Genomic DNA, 23,639 nt, shown 5'->3' with positions numbered 1-23,639 from the left:
GCAAATACACTTTATTTGGCACAAAAGTAGACACACATTTTCAGAACTAAGAAAAAATTACTTTGCTTACACTAAAGTGAACTACCATACACTGAAATTTAAGGTTAGATACACTACTGCCTTGCATGTGTGTTACCATTCGAAATTCCACGAACGGGGTACTGCTACTGCCATATTTGAAGAAACAGCGAGAACTTATTCAAGGGGTCCTAATAATTTCAAAGTAAATAGGTAAACAACGTTTTTTCATTGCAACCTGTTCTACTCGTCACGAGGGTGAATAGTGCAAGAGGAACCATGGGTCAAAACTCAATCGTTCTCATAACACTGACAAGGGAAGGATCCCAAGTGTCTGACTTCGATTTTGATAATTCTTTGTGAGATGATGGTATATGCATCCCTAATTATGTATGCAAAATATTAGGTGTAGGTACTCAATAGTTTTAAAGATATAAACAATTAAAGTTTCATGCCTTTGAATCACGCAACCTGCGTATCAACAAGGTATGAAATGAAATTGTTTATATCTTTAAAACTATTGAGTAACTACACCTAATATTTTGCATACATTATTAGGGATCCATGTACCATCATCTCACAAAAAATTAGCAAAATCGAAGTAGGATACTTGGGGTCCTTCCCTTGTGAGGTTATTAACATTATCAAACTAATTTTAGTTATACAGGTAACCCTGCTCTAACACGGTATATAGGTTGCTAAAACATTTTTTAGAAGATCCGCAGTCCATTGATAACTTCGCCATAATTTGTTAAGAGAACGGTTGACTCTTGGCCCACGATTTCTTCTGCACTTTTTCACCTTGAAATGGATTTTCCTTTCTTACACCAACTTCCACCAAACCTAGGATATGGAATCACGCTGCGATAGTCATAACATATAATTTCCTTGCACCCTGTCCAACTACCTCGATATTATTCGAAGCTATCGCAAGCTGCCAGCTAATCTTTACTGCTGAAGCTTGGGTTGTCTTCTTAATTGTGCAACCAAGTTAAAAAGATTGCCTTCGCGTTTTCTTGCCGGAGTTTAATAAAGAAGTTTGTAACTCAAAGAACCCGTATCTTAAAGGATCAAGATCCTTCGAAGTATCGCGGTACAGTTTGTCCCTGAACACCAAAAAGCAGAAGTTTGACCAGCAAATATGCAACAAGGCGAAAATGAGCGCAGCTTCAGTCACGCTACCGAGCGTGTCTTGTGCTAAAAAGGGGACAGGGGGGCGACAGGGGGGCGACAGGGGGAGAGAGAGAGAGGGAGACCTTGTTTGGTTTGTTAAGGAACAGTCTACAGCTTTTTGGCGGGCATGTTCGAGCGAGCAAAAAAGATCTAGGCGAGCAGCAGCGGATGCTCGCGTAGCCTGTTTTTAACGATCCCGCGCGATACCAGGAGGTTAACAAACTTCTCCTTCTTTATCTCGGGGCGTTTGTGTAGCGTGCGCGCGTGTAGGTGTGCGTCCTCTCCCGGCAGGACCCTACACCGTGTTCGTGGAAAAGAAAAATAACCAAGAGTTAGTCCTGTAATCGTATACGTGCGCGAAACCCGGGAAATAATGCGCGCCGCTCGTGGACGATGCTCCGAGGATTCAAAAACGAGAACGGAAAACCGGACAGGCTTTGTCCCGAAGCTTCCCGAGCGGAAACGAACGTTTACCTGTGGGGTCGACCGGGAACGAAAGAGGCTACGTCATCAAATGAGAATTTAATGTTTTTGGCATCAGTTGTGCTCTTGCTTGAAATTTTATCGGTTAACGCGTTGACTGCCACGCGCGTTTATAAGGAAATTTCCGTCGGGCCACGCGCGCTGCTTACAAGGGTTTGACACTAAACCTACTGAGCCTTAAAGGTAATGTTCCCTTATAAAAATGAGAAGATTGATTTTATTTAGACTTTGTGCGGTTCCTATTGTGATACGTGCACTACTAAAGATATTTATACAATCAATGGGTAAACTTTACTTTACCGTACTCAAAATTAGTACCTTTCTCCTACGAATTATGACGTATTTGGTATGTGATCCAGTGGATCTGGACCCGGCGCGGATGCAGATCGAAGTTTCGATCCTCTAGGATCAATAGTTGAGGAGTTATGGTCGCTTAAGGGGCTAGTCTACCCTCGATTTGTAACTAGAAAGGAACTAGAATCTTACTAGATTTTGGGTCGAAAATATGGGTTTGCGGCCAGACGTTGATTGACCTTATTAGAACAAATTGTGGGCTGTGTGAGGGCTCATTCGAAAGAGGAAGGTTAGACGCAGCGCGCTTTTCTCACGAGGTTAACGAGATTATGTTTATATCTAATAATATGATGCCCTAAAGTCGAGAAAAAATCTAGGAAAAAATCCCGCAGATTTCAATGCATTTTCTGTCTCTAATAGACTTTTTTGGCTTATGAGATGAGAAAGGCGCGCTGCGTTGAACCTTCCTCTTTCGAATGAGCCCTCACACAGCCCACAATTTGTTCTAATAGGGTCAATCAACGTCTGGGCGCAAACCCATATTTTCGACCCAAAATCTAGTAAGATTCTAGTAAATAGCAAATATCTAGCAAATAACTAGAATCTTACTAGAAAAATGGGTCGAAACATGGATCTGCGCCCAGACGTTGATTGACCCTATTAGAACAAATTGTGGGCTGTGTGAGGGCTCATTCGAAAGAGGAAGGTTCAACGCAGCGCGCCTTTCTCATCTCATAAGCCCAAAAAGTCTATTAGAGACAGAAAATGCATTGAAATCTGCGGGATTTTTTCCTAGATTTTTTCTCGACTTTGGGCCATCATATTATTAGATATAAATATAATCTCGTTAACCTCGTGAGAAAAGCGCGCTGCGTCTAACCTTCCTCTTTCGAATGAGCCCTCACACAGCCCACAATTTGTTCTAATAAGGTCAATCAACGTCTGGCCGCAAACCCATATTTTCGACCCAAAATCTAGTAAGATTCTAGTTCCTTTCTAGTTACAAATCGAGGGTAGACTACCCCCTTAAAGGTGAGCATTTTGGACAGGTATGGGCGCCGCACAGTGGGCAATTTGGTCGAAACTCGATTCAAAATCAAAGAACTTTCGATAGACATGAGGTAGAGCGATGAAATTTTTTTTAAATTAAAGCTGAAACTTTGCAGAATATGGGAAAATAGGGAGATTACGGTAAGAACGTTTTTTAACGTTGAGAAAATTCGTTAAACTTGCATAATTTCGAGAAAATTGTGGTTTTTCCAATACCACGCGCGGAAAAAATTTTTTTTGAACGTGCTGTACTTCATTACCCGTAGATTTTTTCACACTGATTTCAAATGTGGTCTCAAAATTTGTCTACGACCTCAGGATATTGCAAAATCGATTTCTTGAAATTCTACAAGTTTCACGAATTTTCTCAAGGTTAAAAAACGTTCGTACCATAATCTCCCTATTTTTCCCATATTCTGCAATGTTTCAGCTTTAATTTTTAAAAAATTTCATCGCTCTACCTCATTTCTAATCGAAAGTTCTTGGATTTTGAATCGAGTTTCGACCAAATTGCCCACTGTGCGGCGCCCTCACCTGTCAAAAATGCTCAACTTTAAGCCTAGAGGATATAGCTCCTCAACTATTAATCCTAGAGGATCGAAACTTCGATCTGCATTCGCGTCAGGTACAAATCTACTGGATTACATACCAAATACATTATAATTCGTAGGAGAAAGGCACTTTTGAGTGCGGTAAAGTAAAGAGCAGCCCAATCACTTCTTATAAAACCATTTTTATTATTTCAATAATTATAAAATAATAAATCTAGAACCGGTCATTCTGACCGGTGATGGTAGATTTAGTGTTAAACAAATACCGCGCCAATTAATTTGTCCAATCAGGCCCGGGCTTCGTCTTTGGGAAAATCCAAGCTGAAGATTCCCTGAGCACGCGCGCACGACTGGTGTCTGATCATGACCGGCTGATTCTACTTCTTGCGTATCTACAGCGAACCATTGTAATATTCGGACACTTTTGAAAGCATGATAACTCTTTTCATATCAGATCATACGACTTGGATATTTTTTTAGAAGCTGGAGCAGTTAGTTCACTACAAGACGTGACAAACAATTTTTGAAGAAATTGCAATTGGTCGGTATCACAGAGAAGTTTTCGTTTACAACATTTTTACTGCGGATATTTGCGCGAAATCGTAATCTTATACCTGAATTCGATCAAACTGGAGTAAAAGAGAATAATGATCTCTTAATTAAATAATAAGCTCCGAATAATATAACGGCATTTTTCGATTTTTCCAATGACTTCACTGTTTTAAATTACACCTACACATCTTTGTCATAAATGCGTAAAATCCGCAGTCTAGTGATTATACAACGGAAGATAAACAAGATTATAACAGATTATTATTATTATATACACAGTGGTATATGTATACGTAGACGTAAGAATAGACCTGGGTTTAGTGCTGCCAAAGAGATAATCAATAATGTTTAGCAAGCTACTGTGAGTCTATATGGTGTATATTTTACTCCATCCAAAGACAGCGTGCTCTTCTCTCTGTTACTCCGAAACGGAACAGCATCAACAGAAGCATCGGTGGTTCAGTGGTAGAATGCTCGCCTGCCACGCGGGCGGCCCGGGTTCGATTCCCGGCCGATGCAATTTTTTCTTTTTTATAATTTTCTTTGATTAAAAATGTTATCAACAATTTTTATAATTTCTATACAACTAACTGGTTCTATTTCTCTTTTTTTTTTATATACTCTCTTAAATAATGAGGATAAAGTATCATCGAAATGGTACGTTCATACAGCAATCTATGGGTGCACTGGAGAAAGGAGATTGATTATGTAATACGGAAAATATTACCTTCTGCTCGGCCCCAGAGATTGGAGTAAACGTGAGCATCGGTGGTTCAGTGGTAGAATGCTCGCCTGCCACGCGGGCGGCCCGGGTTCGATTCCCGGCCGATGCAATTTCTTTTTTTTCTTTTTATTCTACAATTCGGAGTCGATGTACAACGCCCCACCAATATATAGATATAAAGGGAAAAGCTAAAGATGTTCCTACTTTAAAAGACTGAAATAGATTAAGGTAGCTTTTAGTATTTCTATTTGTTTTTATTTTTAAATAAAAATATAAAAGAAGAGTTTCGATACCCGGCCGATGCAACTTCTTTTTTTTTTTATTCTACAATTCGGAGTCGATGTACAATGCCCCACCAATATATGTATAGATATAAAGGGAAAAGCTAAAGATGTTCCTACTTTATAAGACTGAAATAGATTAAGGTAGCTTTTAGTATTTCTATTTGTTTTTATTTTTAAATAAAAATAAAAGAAGAGTTTCGATACCCGGCCGATGCAATTTCGTTTTTCATTTTTTTATTCACTTTGAATAAACCAATACGAGTCGTCTAATTTTTTATACAAAAGAAGATCCTCGTTTTTCCGAGTTTAATCCGTAAAATTTTCATCTTCTATTCATGACGATATTAACGCTTTGTAGTCGGGCAGATATTGTAATTTGAAAATGAACTATAATTATATGAATTAATATAAAACAGTAAAAGATTAGAAGCATTCGAGTTGTTTTCAACGCAATCAAGTCATTAAGGGATGAAATCAATGTTTATTTTACTCGTGCATCTCAACGATGTATATCTAGTAGATTGTGGATAGATTTGCTCCATTTGGGTTCAATCACTCAGTATATAGATTAAAGTTGTTTATAAAAATAATAGAGAATCGTTCCTTTGCGACACAAATATCGATTTATCAAGCCAGCGTATACCCACTCTTCTATTTAACACAATTCTGTTCAGACGTACTTTTGTATTATGTTTCTTCTATCACAATTGTGATCGTAATAAATTTTATTCGTTAAATGATCTTTGGGTTGTTTGATTAAAGTATATTTAAAATCTCCCACATAGATCCACACCGAATCTATTTCTACAATTTTGTTTACCGCGTGCGTCGGATGAGACCAATTAGCCCGCCGAGAAACAACCAACAAAGTTTCCGTACATTATCCATTATTATACAGGCATTGTGTCTGTTTGGGAGATTACGTATCTGGCGGAACATAGCCGAGCACCAGTGACTCGTTATACTTTGATAACCGACCGACTTGTTCTCTAATTAAATTCCTCCGAGTATTATTCCCCGGATCCTTTTGCATTTCGCAAAAGGTTACCATGGGCTCCCATCCAACCTATCCCCTCGTTCCCCTGGCCGAGGATCCTGTTGCAGCATCGATCTGACGGTCCCTGAAAGAAGACGACCGTGAAGTAAAGAGACACACAACCTTCGCAGCTTCTTAGGGTCAGCCGAACTAAACTCCGGCTCCTCGATCCTTTCATCGAGCTTTTAGCCGCCGCACCGTTCCTGCTCCCTTTTCAACAGAAATCCCTGAACCTTTCTCGCTTTTCGCTTTTCGCCCGAGAATCCTTGAACCCCCTCTAACCATCGTTTGACCTCGATCAACGAACGCGTCGGACATCTTGGAATCACAAGAACACCCCAACCAGAGAGAATAACGTTTTAACGTTTTCAAAAGATTTGAAAACTGTACAATTTCTATAAAATTGGAAAATAATAAAATTTCTGTAAAACTTGAAAACAATACAATTTTTACAGAATTTTAAAACAACAAAATTTCTACAAAATTCGAAAACAATAAAATTTCTATAGAATTTGAGAACAATACGATACGTAAACATTAACCCTTTGGACTCGAAACAATTTTAATTCCGAAATCAATCTATTCACATGAAATTGAACCTGTTTTCTCCGACGACATTTGAATTTTTAGGAATTTCGAGAGTACAGAAGAATTGAATAATTTGAAAACTGTTACAAATAATGATATGGCAATTTTGACTGGCGCCTCAGAGTCGCCATTCGAGAGCAAACGGTTAATTTCAAGTAAATCTGAAAGTGGTATATCAATTTAATAAATAAGTTCCTCTAATGAGTATATAAAGCCGCCGTAATATTTAATTTTAATGATCCACTAATATTTGATAATAACTTTATCAATGTAATAATAGGGTACTTCTCGTAACCCCTAGCTTGATTGCTTAAAACCGTGCAAGGTAATTAGTAGACTGCGGATCTTTATGCAAAATTAGGAAGGTTTTAATTATCTTATTAAACTGATGTCCTTACATTTTATAATGGGAGTCTGAAAAATCAAACTCTCCATCAGACAATGATACGTCGCGAGTTAAGCCCAAACGTAGTTTTAGTCATTTGGCGACAAACAAGAGTGTCAGCTGCGTGATTTGCCAGGACGAACATTACGTTTTCGCTTGTCCAAAATTTCTCGGCATGGAAGTGAAGGATAGATTAAAATCAGCTCAGAAGAGCAAATTATGTTTAAATTGTCTAAAGGTCGGTCACAATACTGTTAGTTGCAAGTGGTCTCATTGTAGGAAATGTGATAAAAAAAACACAACACACTGTTGCATTTAAATTCACATAAAATAACACAGGTATCGGTGCAAAGGGCGTTTGAAGATTCAAAAGACACTCAGGTTGAGACCGATGTTACATGCAAAGCATTAATGGCTGTGAACAATTCTGACGTTTTGTTAGGTACAGCACAAATCACAATTTACGATACAATTTCTCTCTGAAGTTATACAGTTTTCCGGAAAGGTTACCTCGATACGAGATAGAACTTCCAGTTCAAACAAGTGTAATATATTGTAAATAAAGTGTGAATAAATCCAGAGGTTCGTTAAGGCAAAATGGGTGTCGAGCTGTCGTTTCATTGAAATTTACAACGCAGAACCTCTCAAATATTAAAAGAATCTGCGAACATAAGCATATAATATGACCACTGCTTTAAATGATGCGTACCCATTTTTATCATAAATACATAAAATCTGCAGTCTAGTAATTGGAAAAGGTTAACACTAAAACTACCGAGCACTGAAAGCGATTAGAATGTTTTAGCTGATAACTTGCAATATATGCTTGGATAAAGAAAATCGAATCGATTTCCATGCAATCAACGCGATAATTTCAATAATTACAAAATTAAAAATGTAACACCGGTCAGTGGTTATGTATTAACGTGTTATGTATTAACAATACCGCACATTCAGCTATGACGACTGTACAAAGTTGATGTTGCTTATGCGAACGATTGCTGAAGACTAGGAAACGAATGCCTGTTTAGAGGTGTGAAATTTGTGCTGGTAGAACGTAGTGTGAGAAAATTGGGGATGAACTGTGGAAATGGTCCAGAAGCTGTTAAGATGTTAGTTTTATGACGCCGGAAGGTTGCAGAAAAAATCGGGCGAGACTCGTCGCGTCGGCCTCAAGAGCCTTCGACTCTTAGACTAATTTATTGCCCCTAGTCGAAGTCTCTGACATTTGGTGTCAAATTCTAAAGACACTCTCGTGGGAATCACATTACGTTGCGTCTCAACGATGCCCTTGTCCTCAAGACAACGCAGCATGGTTTCCTCGCTGTGTCGAACTTTCACTCGTCGCTAGACAGCGGATTTTATGCAGTTATTGCAAGAACCAGTAGATGAAAAAGACAGTAAAAGGATTGAAGAACATCGACGTGGTATTGTCATCTCGTTGAAATCATTATGCAGGATTTTATGCAGTTATAGCAAGAACCAGTAGATGAAAAAGACAGTAAAAGGATTGAAGAACATCGACGTGGTATTGTCATCTCCTTGAAATAATTATGATTTTATGCAGTTATGACAAGAATCAGCAGGTGAAATTTAAAACAGTAAAAGAATTGAAGAACATCGACGTGATATTGTCATCTCGTTGAAATCATTACGCGGGATTTTATGCAGTTGTGGCAAGAACCAGTAGATAAAAAAGGCAGTAAAAGGATTGAAGAACATCGACGTGGTATTGTCATCTCCTTGAAATAATTATGATTTTATGCAGTTATGGTAAGAATCAACAGATGAAATTAAAACAGTAAAAGAATTGAAGAACATCGACATGGTATCATCATCTCATTGAAATCATTAAAGAGACACTGACAATTTTATTTGGCTCCCCTGTTTGTTACAATTGATGCAGACAATTTTTATTTTAAACTATATAATATATGTAGTTTATAATATAATTTAAAATATATAACCCAGAGAGAGAGAGTGACGGTTACTCGTACAACGTGATTAAAGGGTTTCTCTTTCCCCGATCGAGCCTCAGCATTGACACCGATTCAGCCAAAGAAAAACCAAAAGAGAAATGTTTCCGTCCGGAAAGAAATCGAAAGCGAAAGGGTTGGACTAACTATTTGAATAACAACACGGCCGAGTTCTGAACCGTGGACGAAAACCGAGCGTGGTAAACTCGTTCTGGCCGCAATCTCTTCGACGCCATTAAAGATACATCAACGATGTCGAGCAGTTTTCCCGGGCGCGTAACGATCGAATTCGCGTTAATCGAATCTAATCGAATTTCAACGTATATCCCGAAGGGAATCGAGACGAACCGACGACGAGGCGTGCGGCGCAACGCAACGCCACGGTGAAATTGAGTATCGTGATAACCTCGACACAGAGCGAGTCGAAAGAAACGCGATGCCAAGGCCGCGTCCACCCGGAGAACCAGTAAATGTCAGTTTAACCGGTTGAAGTACCTTTCCCTGGTGGAATCGGTCGCGGCGGCCGCCATCGTTGCAGCCGCCGGATGAGGGGAATTGACTCGAATTCAGGGGAAAAACTGACCCTCTCTCTGCCAGCACTAGTCACGTGACACATGCGCGACAGATGGGGGAGATGGCGTCGTAGAGGGGGAAGGTAGAGTGAGGACACAAACCTTAACCCATTTACTGCACTTCTTTCAACGATTTGTTAATGTTCCTCTAAACATATTATTACAAATTTTCTGTGAATTCTTTCTTGAATTCCATTCTTTGCTCGTTAATATATTAAATTATAGTCTTAAAATGGGAATTTGTGCAGATATGTTAAATACAAAAGGTTTTTAATAATTGTTGATTGTAATAACGGCAAGTCTGTCGATAAAGTAGGTGCAAACAATTATCATCTGAACAGATAGTTGTAGTGACACCTGTTGTGTACTACTGCGTGTTGTGTATACTCTGAACAATGTATCTAATACAGTCTCTGTACGACCGCACAACCAGAAGGTCTTATATACAAGTATCAGATTAAAGTGTTATATTAAAACCAGTCTATACATATATTCCTACTCTGCTCATACCCAGTAAAAGTAATACTGTTATTACAACAGATAAAATTCAACAGGTTATGGGCCCAGGTCCAAAGAAAAGTAAAAAAGGTAAAAACTAAAAACTAACCTAATACTAAGAGCTGTCGAAAAGTCTAAGCAAAATTAAAATCAAGTAAAAAAAATAAAGAGCAGTAATAAGTAAAACTGTAGGAAAGTGAAAAAATTAATAAGGCTAACAAGTTAAACCATAAGTGTTCTGTTCGAAATTCAAATACACGTGGTCGTGAAACAAAAGTGAAAATGGCTGCCAGAAACGGTTATAATGAAGCAGATCATATAGAAAAACTGAAGGACGAAACCAACTTTCAGTTCTGGAAATTCCAAGTGACGATTCTGTTTAAGTCGCAAAACATACTCGATGTAGCGACTGGGAAAATTGTGCCAGCAAACGATTGGAACGAGCAAAAGAAGCTAGACTGGGAACTTAAGGATGCAAAAGCGCAAAAAGTTATCATACTTTCAAGTGAGAAAAAACCGCAAATGCATCTCCTGCATTGTAAAACCTCAATGGAAATGTTCAAGAAATTAACGGCCATATACGGAAAAGATACGGAACAAATGAAATGTACATTGCTGCAAGAATTCTTTAACTGTACTTTCGAAAAAGGAAGCGATATATCGACTCACGTGAGTACTCTTGAAAACTTAGCTCATCGATTAAATTCATTGGATCAAACAATAGACGATACAATGTTAATAACAAAAATATTAGCTACTCTTCCTGTTCAGTTCAAACATTTCGCAAGCGCGTGGGATTCGACGCCATTGGCCGAAAGGACCTTGACGAATTTAATAACAAGGTTACAGCTAGAAGAAAACAGAAACAAACAAAAGGACGATTCGCCCGACAATGTTGCCTTTAAAGCTTCTGTTAGAAGGTGTTTCAAATGCAATGGTTTTAACCATTTGGCTAAGTATTGCAGGTCAACAGAACGTAATCGCAACGAAAGAGGATATAAGGAGAAATCTTTCGAATCGGCGAGTGACCAATCATCACAAAGATGCGGAATCTGTAAGAAATCTAACCACTTAGAGAGAGACTGTTACTTTAGAAAGAATAAAAATGTATCAACTGCTAGACGTACTCAAGACAAGGTATGTTTCTACGTTAATAAAAACAATGACTGTGAAAATAAATGGGTAGTTGACTCAGGTGCATCGAACCACATGATTAACAACATTAATCTTCTAAGTGATGTAAAAACTGTAGAGTCCGAAATATCTACTGCAAAAAAGTCGGTAACAATGAAGGCCAAAGCAACAGGGCAAGTAATAACTGAAAATTGCACACTAAACAATGTAATACTGATTCCAGAACTCACGAAAAATTTATTGTCTGTAAATGCAATCACTCAAAACAATGGAAAGGTTGTGTTCACCAAGGACAAAGTAGAGATTTCAAAAAATAATACAACGGTACTTGAAGGATCTCGAGGACAGAATGGACTATATGCAATCGATTTAAATAAAACAAACAAAACTACAAGTTTGCTAACATTGCAAAACGAGACCTTACTATGGCACCGAAAACTTGGGCATTTGAGCGGAGCAAACATGAAGAAATTGGAAAAATTAAGTAAAGGTATGAACTCAATGTCTATATCTACTAATAACCTAGAAACATGTGACATATGCATGAGAGCGAAACAAACGCAAAAACCGTTTAATACGGAGAGAAACAGAGCCTCAAAACCATTGGAAATCATACATTCCGACGTGTGTGGACCGATAGAACCATCTACCTGGGACGGGATGAGATATTTTGTAACAATTCTCGATGACTTCACGCATTTCACAGCTGTATTTCCCATCAAAGGAAAATATGAGGTAACAGAAACAATTAAATACTATTTAAATCAATGTAAAACTAAATGGGGAAAACAAGTAACAAAGCTGCGGTGTGACAATGGTAGAGAATTTGCAAATAAAGATCTAGAACAATGGTGTAAAAACAATGGAACCGTATTAGATTTTACGATACCTTATTCTCCACAGCTAAACGGCAAAGCCGAAAGGTTGAACCGGACAATTATGGAAAAAGCAAGAGCTCTTTTGCTGGATTCCGGATTAAACAAAGAGATGTGGGGAGAAGCTGTAAGAACAGCAGTTTATTTGTTAAACAGAAGTCCTACCACCACGAGTGATAAAACGCCAGCGGAAAATTGGCATGGAACAATTCCTAACCTGGATAATTTACAAATCTTCGGATGTAACGCCTATGCAAAAAAGCTTGGACGACTAAAAAAATTAGATGAAAGGAGTACTAAATATGTTATGGTTGGCTACTCCACTTGCGGATATCGCTTATGGGATGAACAAAATAGAAAAATAACACTAGCACGAGATGTAATCTTTAACAATGAGAATAAAGAAGAACAAGAAAACAATGAAAGTAAAATATCAAAGGTAATGATTAGAATAGAAGACAGTAAAACAGACGAACATCAAACAGAGAATACAGAAGAAAATCAAGAAGAAGAAAACTCGGAAGAGACAGACAGATCAGAAAACTCTGAAGAGACAGGCAGATTAGAAAACTCGGAAGAAAACGAAACATCTGTAAATGAGGATGAAGATATACAAAATACTGATCAAGATCGACAAGAAATGCCAAGAAGAAGTGAAAGACAAAGAAATCTACCAGAAAGACTTGGAGAGTACTATGTACATCTAACGTACAAGGAAGCAATCTATGGAGAAGATGCAGAAAAATGGAAAGCTGCAATCGAAGAGGAAAAGACATCCTTAAAAAAAAATAAAACATGGATTGAGGTAGATCCTAATCACATATCAGACAAAAAGATTTTGAGTGCAAGATGGATATTCAAAATAAAGGATGATGGAAGACACAGGGCACGTTTAGTAGTCAGAGGATGTGAACAACAAAAAGGAGTTGACTTCAACGAAACCTATAGTCCTGTGCTACATGCAAATCTTTTCAGACTGTTAATGGCCTTATCTGTTTTAGGAAATTACAAAATTCTGAAATTTGATATAAAAACTGCGTTCCTGTATGGACACTTAGATGAGGAAGTCTATATAAAGTTACCAGAAGGATTCGGAAACACAAACAAATTCTGTAAGTTGCAAAAAGCTTTGTACGGACTGAAACAAGCTCCAATAAATTGGAATCAACGTTTCAAATCATTTGTAAAACAAAACGGGCTAGATCCGATTCCTTCAGACCAATGTATTTTCAAATCAAAGGGAGGTCATTTGATATTGGCAATATACGTAGACGACGGAATAATACTAAGTAAAAATACTAAATATTTGAATCAAATTAAAGAAAAACTGTCAAAAGAATTTGAGGTAAAATTTTTTGGCTCTTTTGAAAATTTCTTAGGTGTTAATATAACTAGAAATAATACTTCGTTAATATTAGATCAAAGTAAATTTGTTGAAAAAGTATTAACAGAATATGGAATGGAAAATTCAAAGGCTGTTTCCACTCCTATAGTAAGTATTCATACGAATACTAATTTAAATGATGAAACATCAGATACTCGTTTTCCTTATAGAGAATTAGTTGGTAATTTACAATATTTAACGTCGAAAACTCGACCGGACATCGCGTTCGCTGTCAATTACGTAAGCAGATTCGTAGACAAACCAACAAACCTAGATATAAGTAATATAAAACGTATTCTCAGATATTTACAGGGAACTAAAAACATTGGTATTCAGTTTTCAAAACAAAACGCTCAACGAGAAAATGAATTAATTGGCTACAGCGATTCGGACTTTGCTGGTGACGTATCCACAAGAAAGAGTACTACTGGCTTTGTCATATTTTATGGAAATGGACCTATCAGCTGGTGCTCCCACAAACAATCCATAGTTGCACTGTCAACCACCGAATCCGAATACATCGCTGCTGCAGAATGTTGTAGAGAACTTACATACCTAAAAACTGTGTTAGAAACTTTAACTAATTCAAAGGTAAAGGCTACACTATTAATAGACAATCAGAGCGCTTTGAGCCTAATTAAAAACGGAATAATTCATAAAAGAAGCAAGCATATTGATGTACGATTTCAATTTATCAGCGAAAAATATAATGAAGGGACTATTGACATAGAATACTGTCCATCTGAAAAACAGTTAGCTGATCTACTAACTAAACCCTTAAGCAATGTAAAATTTAAAGAATTTAAGAATAGTTTAGAATATACTATGTAGAAACAAGCATTAATTAACAGCGCTCATGAATCAATGATGTGTATTACTCAGTTTGGTTTATTGTTCTTGTGACTACATATGTTAAAAGCTATAGACAAGGCAATTCAGTAATATTTTTTGGTTTCTAAAAGAAATAATATTCAATCTATGTTGTAATTATAGAAATAAAAAATTAATAAATCTCTTAGACAAACTTACCGTTAAGAGGAAGTGTTGATTGTAATAACGGCAAGTCTGTCGATAAAGTAGGTGCAAACAATTATCATCTGAACAGATAGTTGTAGTGACACCTGTTGTGTACTACTGCGTGTTGTGTATACTCTGAACAATGTATCTAATACAGTCTCTGTACGACCGCACAACCAGAAGGTCTTATATACAAGTATCAGATTAAAGTGTTATATTAAAACCAGTCTATACATATATTCCTACTCTGCTCATACCCAGTAAAAGTAATACTGTTATTACAACAGACAAAATTCAACAATAATCTATACATTTTGTATATACATTTTCATTCGAGAAATTCCCTCGCCCCTATCGTCAGCAGAACATCCAGACTAATTAAGGCAACGAAACACGCAACTTTCTACACAATCGTACACAACAAAGATTCTATTCTAATCTCAGTAACTGCACAACATTGCAAGGGGCAATCGACATATTACCACGCTTATATTAACTTGCCGTGTCGTTGTTGTATGCGTCAAATCTTGTAATCGAATTTTAATTCTTATAATTAATTTTACTTTTAATTTAACGAATTAATTTTGCTGAAATTTTGTATACACACTTGCCTCCGATGACAATAAAAGTAGAATATAAAATTTTTAAAAACATTTTCCTGGTTCTCCGTAAAATACCGAATCCAGTTAAATGATTAATAATATTTCTCCACGAAATTTTGAGCAATTACTTCAAAATTTCTTCTGTTATAAAATTAGTGTCGGAATAAATTTAAATAAAATCATGACAGTGACTATAAAAATAAAAGCGTGGAGCGCTAGACTATATTGACGTAATCTTCGTGGGCACTCCACGCTTTTATTTTTCATAGTCACTAATGTCATGATTTCATTTAAATTTTTCAATCTATTCCTGCACTAATTTTATAACAGAAGAAATTTTGAACGAACTGCTTAAAATTTCGGGGAAAAACATTATTAATCATTTAACTGGATTCGGTATTTTATGGAGAACCAGGAGAAAAATTATTTCCTCCTTTTTAGTGCATCTTAATATAAGCGTGGTTTTTAAAAAGTTTTTTTATATATTCTTCTTTTGTAATCAAGACACGTAGCCGTCCGATTAAATGTGTAATAGGTACATAACAAATATGAATTTTCATTGTGATTGACAACAAAGCAGTTCCAGTTACGGTAGCCGTGAAAGAAATCGCAAGGCAAAGGGAAATACGAGTTAATCCTGTCGGTTGGACCCGAGACGCAATAGAAGCTGGGGATGTTGGCGCAGCGAACGGGTTGTTGCTTGACACACTGATGTGCCCATAGCGAGTGCACGCGAGCGGGGCTTTTTCCAGCCGGATTATGGTCGCCGAACAAAATTCCGGCGGACCGTTACGGTCGGTCGCTGCAACTCGAAAACGAAGTCGTTTTCTCTCCGCAAGCTCAGGTAGAAAAGCGAACGGGAGAGAAGGAGCAAGCAAGAGAGAGAGAGAGAGAGAGAGAGAGAGAGAGAGAGAGAGAGAGAGAGAGAGAGAGAGAGAGTGAATAAGGTAAAAGGGAAAAAAGTAAGAGGATCGCGAGTGAAACGGTCGAGTCGTTCCGCTTGCGTAAGAGGGAGAGACGCAGTTTAAAGGATCGGTTCGACGAGCCGAGAGTCGAGAGAGCCGGGCCCGGCCAGGTGCATTGACTTCGTTCCTCGACAAACCGGATATCGAAGTCGAATACCTGTCCTATCGGCAAGCTTTCCTTCGGGTTCCACCGACAACCATTGTGCACGGAGTCCCCGATCGCCAAGAAGTCGATCTTAGTCGCTCGGATTTTCGCTCCGGAAATCGCGACGCAAACGATCGAGTGTTAGCAAAGTGGATTGCAACATTTGTAACGCCGGTGTAAAGGTTTAGAGTTGGCACCGTTTGTAATTGGTCCCAAATGTTGGTCGTCGAAACGCAACACGAAGCCCTCGGTTGCGGCGTATATTTTGGGTGACCGTCCACTTCCGGCCGTTCGGAAATTCGAACATGAGGCGAGCACTTGAAGAGAACGACCAACTCCGAGGACCATAGGGTCGTAAATTCTCATCCTCCTTCGACTTTCACTTCGGCTCGAGTGTTGCCGTTCTGTCTAGGCCAGTCCCGTTCTGCTAGCGCACGTACGGGCAGAGAATGATCATTCTTTTCTGACGTCACATGGCCCGCTACGTTGCCCTCAGCTAGGGTAAATATACACTATCGCTCAAAAGTATGTGGACACTTATCGTTGAAATTTGTGTACTTACTGTTTAATTGTTATTAGGTGATGTTTATTTTGTTCACAGAGCTGGGTAAAATAGAATTTGAAATAGTAAATAGATAAAGTATGCGTACCACTGGAAATGTTTGGAGTCGTATTTTAAGGGAGGCTTGTGGAATTTCATTGAAATAGTGATTTTTTAGAATTCTGTTTAGAACAACCACAATTGAAGTGTTCAAAAATATTTATATTGTTCAGATAAGTATAAATAAAAAATTAAATGCATATTTTAGGTCCAATCCCTAGAGAAATGTGTAATTATGCAGTAAATAATAATTTTTATTATAAATGCATAAAGTATTCGCGGTCTACTAATAAATTATTGCTCAGATAAATTCTCCAATGCTGTATAAAACAGAGATCGCATGAAATTTGATTAAATGAAGATACTTTTTCTTCCAGGAGGAAAATTGAACAAGTGTCCACATACTTTTGAGCGGTAGTGTACCTAAAGGCAAACAAGAGAAATGGCACTAGCCCGAATTGTAACGTAGTTTAGGAGAAATGCAAAAAGCGGGGCCCTAAACCATGCTCTCTCGGGCACGAAAGGATAGAGAGCAAAGGGCAAAGGTCCTAGACGTGCGGTTTTTTTTTAGTGGATATTGGAGACACCAAACACTTATGTCCCCCGAGCCACACACTACCCTCTTCTGGGGTGTACGTAAAAGCATTTCTTCCGCACATCTTTAAAAACAGAAAAGAAGATGCGATGAAAATACTAGAAACTAAATATTCTGCTCCTGAATGTATGACATGGGACTATCTTCCATATTCTTCTAGTGCCCGTCCGTCTAACTCATTATCTACCGGTGATTATTCCATAATTGATGAAAGTCTATGGTCCATGGCTGAGGACGTTTCAAAAGAATCCTTCAACAGCAACAGCAACTCTAATCACAAACCAACAACTCATCTTCAACAATGAAATCCAATAATTACCTTCAGGATTATTGTGTGAAAGAAGATTTGAAGCTTCCATTTAGCACAGCACAATTATTGAAAAGCCTATTAACAGTAAACCTACCAACACTGGTCAAAACGACTGATTCCAGGTTTTTTATTTTACAATTAGAAAAGTAATAAAACTGACTTCATAACGATGTATTTGGTATGTAATCCGGTAGATCTGTACTCGGCGCGGATGCAGATCGAAGTATCGATCCTCTAGGATCAATAAATTTTAAATGCTTCCGGCGCAACGGTTCGATCGTTTATTACGAATTATACAGCAATTTTGCTAATTGTCAAACAAAATCAACGGTTGGATCCTAGTTTGGATCCTTTTCAAGATTTATTTGAATCGCGTTTGCTTTGGGGAAAATAAATTTATAATAAATGTGTGACACGTGTGTTACGTGCGTCGGACATGCTTGTTGTCAAGATACTGATGTAAGAACGTATTTAAAACCGATCTAGGTGATATCTATCGATATAAAGCGGTAAATTTGAAAAGTCATAGTATGTTCTTAAATCCACTCTTACGAATATACCTTGATGGTAAATCGTTATTAGCATTCCACTTTTATTGGAATCAAGTTACATACAGTTAATTGTATGTGAGAAATAGCTGGTTCAAAATTTTTTTTTTAATAAATTATAGATCATGACAAAAGTAATGTTTATTGGAAAATTCATCATAGAACATTACTGGTTTAGTAATGTTGCGTAATATTCATTTATCTTAGGTGTCTCACACCTAAGGTTCACGCTGCGATGTCTAATCATATGAATAGTTTCCAATAGTAGCCTTTGATGTAAATTTTCTTCTTTGTCAATAATTTTGACGTTCTCAAAATCAAATCTATGATCCATTTCAAGTGAACGTTTCGTCAAAGCCGTATGTTGTGGTGGAGGTAAGAAAATACTATGCTTGTGTTCTGTGATACGAGTTTTTAAATATTTCTGGGCGTTTGTCCATCTAGGATCAATAGTTGAGGAGTTATGGTCGCTTAAAGTTGAGCATATTTCCAGTTTCTTGGGCGGTGCGCTTGCCTGTCAAAAATGCTCAACTTTAAACGACTATAGCTCCTCAACTGTTGATCCTAGAGGATCGGAACTTCGATCTGCATCCGCGCCGGGTACAAATCTACTGAATTACATACCAAATACATCATAATTCGTAGGAGAAAGGTACTAACTTTGCGTCCGGTAAAGTAAAGTTCACCAATTGATTGTATAAATATCTTTAGTAGCGCACGTATCACAGTAGGAGCCGCACAAAGTCTGAATAAAATCAATCTTGTCATTTTTATAAGGGAACATTACTTTTAAGGCTCGGTAGGTTTACTGTTGATAGGCTACCGATAGATAAAGTGCTCAGTACAGACAGAGACAGAGCACAAGCCAGGTTTTCATGGAACAGAACCTACACCGGCTTTTAACATGCTAAATATGGGTATAGATTCTGTTCCATGCTTAGCCTGGGTATGCTCTGAAGCAAGAATCGCGTGTAATGGTCACACGGATGGCAAGAGCCCCGGTACTTAACGTTAAATCGCGGGCCAACGCACACGAGAACGAGAACAGACACAGTCGTCCTCTCCAACTCGTTCTCTTTGTTATGCTCGGGCCACGAAAGTGCAATGGCCGACCCTGAACCAGAGTCATCGGCGAAACTGACGAGGGATATTCCTTATTGTCTCGGTCTAGCCTCGACCTCCAGCGAAACGCTCGTGTAACACTGTTAATCCGGAACAGAGAGATTCGAATGGCACTGTTGGAACATGGATCGGCACACTGAGAATTACCTCGAATAATTTTAGTGAATTTCAGGGACGATATTGTACTCCACGAGGTAAGTTTATAACAATTTGTGGTAGAGAAATTGGAGCAACTATTATGCCAGACAAACTGGAGCCGGAGTATTTTGGAGCACAAGCATCGGTGGTTCAGTGGTAGAATGCTCGCCTGCCACGCGGGCGGCCCGGGTTCGATTCCCGGCCGATGCAATTTCTTTTTTATTTTCAAACATATTTTCTTGACATTTTACAATTTGGAGTGCACAATGCCCCGCCAATATATTGGATGTTTTTTAAAGAATACAGTTTTATACTAATCAATTATACATATAGTCACCGTTCTTCTCTAATTGTAGAAAATTTAACCTTTTTTTAATTTTAATTTAACGAATCTTTAACCAATCTTTAAAATTTAACCATTTTTTAAATTTTAATTTAACCAATCTTTAACCAAATCTTCAACCAATCTTTAAAATTTAACCATTGAATGTTCTTTTCAAATCGGACACGAACTTATGCAATCATCTAATAGATATAAAGCAAAGAGTCAAAGATGTTCCTACTTGATAAGACTGATACAGATTAAGGTAGTTTTTTAGTATTTTTATTTGCGCTTGTTGTACATATTGTTAATTCCTAACAGATAAAAATTAAAAAAAAAAGGTTCGATTCCCAGCCGATGCAAAATTCTATTTTTTTTTATTTTGTTGCTTTTACTTTAAGAAGTTTAACTTAAGGAATTTTTACTCCAAACCTATTTTTTAGGTATTCAATGGGAGGACTGTCTGTAGGAGGCGAAATTTCAACTCCGATCCATAAATGTGCTGGTGAAAGTCAGCTGTGCATCGCGATGGAGTTATTGCTATTTCCTTCCCTTGGGAACGGAGTAAGACGTGAGCATCGGTGGTTCAGTGGTAGAATGCTCGCCTGCCACGCGGGCGGCCCGGGTTCGATTCCCGGCCGATGCAATTTCTTTTTTATAATTTTCAAACATATTTGAACATTTCACAATTCGGAGTCGATGGAAATATTCCTTGGAAAAAAACTTTTGTTGCAATGGAATCTGTATCAAATCCTTCGTACTAACCTCCTTGAACAGACTGTACAAACTCAACTTCAATACACACCAACATAACATAGCATTCCATAAAGAACTTCTTGCAAATATAAATTACATACTAAAACTAGAATATGCCAAGTCGTACACAAAATATTGGGAATCGCAAATCAAATCCATAGATTACAGGAAAACAGACACTTTTTTTCCTAGGATAAATCGATTCTTTAGACCAAAAGCCCAACTTAAAATTGATCATAAAAAGAAAACGATTTTAGGTCTTGAATGCAGCCTAACTTCGCGATTCATTTGTCTTTCATATTGAGTTGCGATTTATTCCTACTAGTTGAACTAATTCAAAAAGAAAACGAAAATTTAATATCTCGATGTAACTACCAAAAAGAGGATTTCATATGTCACAACAATGAATTTTATATACAAAACCCAGTTGACATATTAAACATAATTGGTGCGTACTATGAGACGATCAACTCCCCCAGACATACCAATTCTTCCAAATCAATTAAAAAACTAGTAGACACAGAATCATCCAAGTTAACCAATACATTTACAAACAACCTCAATAGTAACTCAACAATAACATGTTTCTCCGATACCAACACAGCAATTAGTCCAAATAGAGTAGATAATTCGCTATTCTGTAACCCTTATTACACCAGCTACATCCTAAAATACTTGCCAAATAAATCCTCATCTGGCCTCGACGAGATCCCTCCAATTGTTCTCAAACATCTGCCCAATAAACTCATAACCGCGTACTCAGTAATATTTAATAATTGTATTAACTGCAGATATTTCCCAGATAGCTGGAAGACTGCCAAAGTCCTTCCAATTATTAAAAAAGGTAAACCGCCTGAAGACATTGCTAGTTATAGACCCATTAGTCTCACCCCAGCCATCAGTAAGGTATTTGAAGCCAGCATACACAACGCAATCACACAGCACACCTCAAACAATAGAATCATTCCGGATACACAATTTGGATTCAAACACAAGCACTCCACCATCCACGCAGTCCACTCAATCACAAACATTATCACCAAGCATGTTCACAAAAATGAAACAGTTGGAGCATGCCTCATAGATATTGAAAAGGCCTTTGATTCAGTGTGGATAAATGGCCTTATCTATATTTTAAACGATCTCAACTTCCCTTCTGATCTCATTGAAATTATTTGGAGAATGATCACAAATAGGAGATTTGTCACCTGGAACGGTGAACATCTCTCTACTTTAACGTATTACATAAAAGAAGGCCTTACTCAGGGTACAGTCAACTCCCCCTTACTTTTCAATATCTTCACTCACAGTATCACAAATCTATTTCAGCTCAACACAAACAATAACACGTATTCGGCAGCATATGCAGATGATCTCATAAATCTAGTAGCAGACAGTCACCCAAATATTGTCCAAGACAAACTTGAAAAGCTAGTTAACAATCTAAACCAGCATTACCTTAACTGGAATTTAAAGATAAACCCTTCCAAATGTGAGACAATCCTCTTTCATAAACCGCTTAGATTTATAAACAGTTCCAAACGTTTCCATATAAACAACTTTCGCATCTCAATTCAACACAACAATAGTAGCTTCACAATCCAACACAAAAAATGTGTCAGATATTTAGGAGTTCAACTGGACTACCTTCTTAAATTCAACATTCACACCAATACTCAACTACAGAAAGCCACAAACTTATTAAGAAAATACAGCAGACTCTTCTTTAATAATTCCCTCTCACAAAGAGCAAAAATAATCTGCTACCTTCTTTTGATACGTCCCATAATAACGTATGCCGCCCCCATCTGGTGGAACATGAACGCTGCAACCATGGAAAGGATACGTAAATTCGAAAGAAACTGTATACGAGCCGCCTTACACATCTACAGAAAGACTTTCAACAACCACTACATAAACAGCAAAACCATATACAACCTTGCCGATATTCCCCGTATCGATTGCCACATCCTCAAACTAATACGTGACTATTTTGCAAGTATCCCAGACACAGAGAACAAAATCCTCACCGACCTACTCCATATTGATATACCTGACGCAGAAGAATGCATGGCATCGGGGCATATCTCCCCTCAGATTTTTATGCACCTTGACAAAAGTGAACTAATCCAAGATAGCATGAATATTCCAATAATCTATCACGCAGCAAGAGGCAGGGCGGACAAATCTTTTAAGTACAATTATACCACGAACCCCCCAGTTATAAAATATTCCACATCTCTTCCTGACAGAGACAAGAACGACTTTCACCGTCTGTCTAAAAAATACTGGTGGCTAGTAGAAGATGCTAAATTTATAGATGACCTTAGAAGGAGAAGTCGTAGAAAAAATGAGCAGAGACGCGTCATTTAAATTATTGTAGCGTCACATTGATCACCTAGATTTATTAAAGTGTGCAATCTATCATGTGCAATTTAGTATACTATAATTAGTATGTAAGCACCTAGCATATATATAGATTTATATACCAAAGACATAGTTCTTAACCTAACCGCTACTCACGGAATTTATTATAACCTAGATTAAGTGTACAATAGTCACATATGTATATATAAAGCAACTACACACATACTTTCACACACGCGCACACACACAGACACACTCTCTAGATATTATAACGGGTTTTTTTCTTGATCTCTTTTTTCGCCTGTGTCAAAATATCGATCGACAATTAGAACTTTATTGACATGTCGATTAATCCCTCTACTGTGCAATCCCCCTACTAATAATGATATGAAGCGACGCGCCAAAGATGTTCCTACCTCATAAGACTGTTATATATTAAGGTTGTTTTTCGTATTTTTATTTGCGCCTTTGATGTAAAAATTTGTTAAACCTTAGCAAATAAAAACTTTTTTTAAAAAAAAAAAGGTTCGATTCCCGGCCGATGCAATTTCTTTTTTATAATTTTCAAACATAT

General features: G+C 37.6%; 1 protein-coding gene and 4 non-coding genes across 11 annotated transcripts in view; 4 read left to right on the top strand and 1 right to left on the bottom strand.

The window, feature by feature from the left end:
• Positions 1-23,639, bottom strand: part of Dora (zinc finger SWIM domain-containing dorado) — a 130,942-nt gene that overhangs the window by 56,300 nt on the left and 51,003 nt on the right. The window lies entirely within an intron of this gene.
• On the top strand, positions 4,570-4,640 carry Trnag-gcc (transfer RNA glycine (anticodon GCC)). The gene has a single exon. It is a non-coding gene; the product is annotated as a tRNA-Gly (tRNA).
• Trnag-gcc (transfer RNA glycine (anticodon GCC)) lies at positions 4,884-4,954 on the top strand. Its single transcript has one exon. It is a non-coding gene; the product is annotated as a tRNA-Gly (tRNA).
• On the top strand, positions 19,760-19,830 carry Trnag-gcc (transfer RNA glycine (anticodon GCC)). The gene has a single exon. It is a non-coding gene; the product is annotated as a tRNA-Gly (tRNA).
• Positions 20,518-20,588, top strand: Trnag-gcc (transfer RNA glycine (anticodon GCC)). Its single transcript has one exon. It is a non-coding gene; the product is annotated as a tRNA-Gly (tRNA).

The sequence above is a fragment of the Lasioglossum baleicum genome, chromosome 16, assembly GCF_051020765.1.
Source record: "Lasioglossum baleicum chromosome 16, iyLasBale1, whole genome shotgun sequence".
Lineage (NCBI taxonomy): Eukaryota > Metazoa > Arthropoda > Insecta > Hymenoptera > Halictidae > Lasioglossum > Lasioglossum baleicum.
The sequence above is the reverse complement of the archived record's forward strand: the minus strand, read 5'-3'. Positions and strand labels throughout refer to the sequence as shown.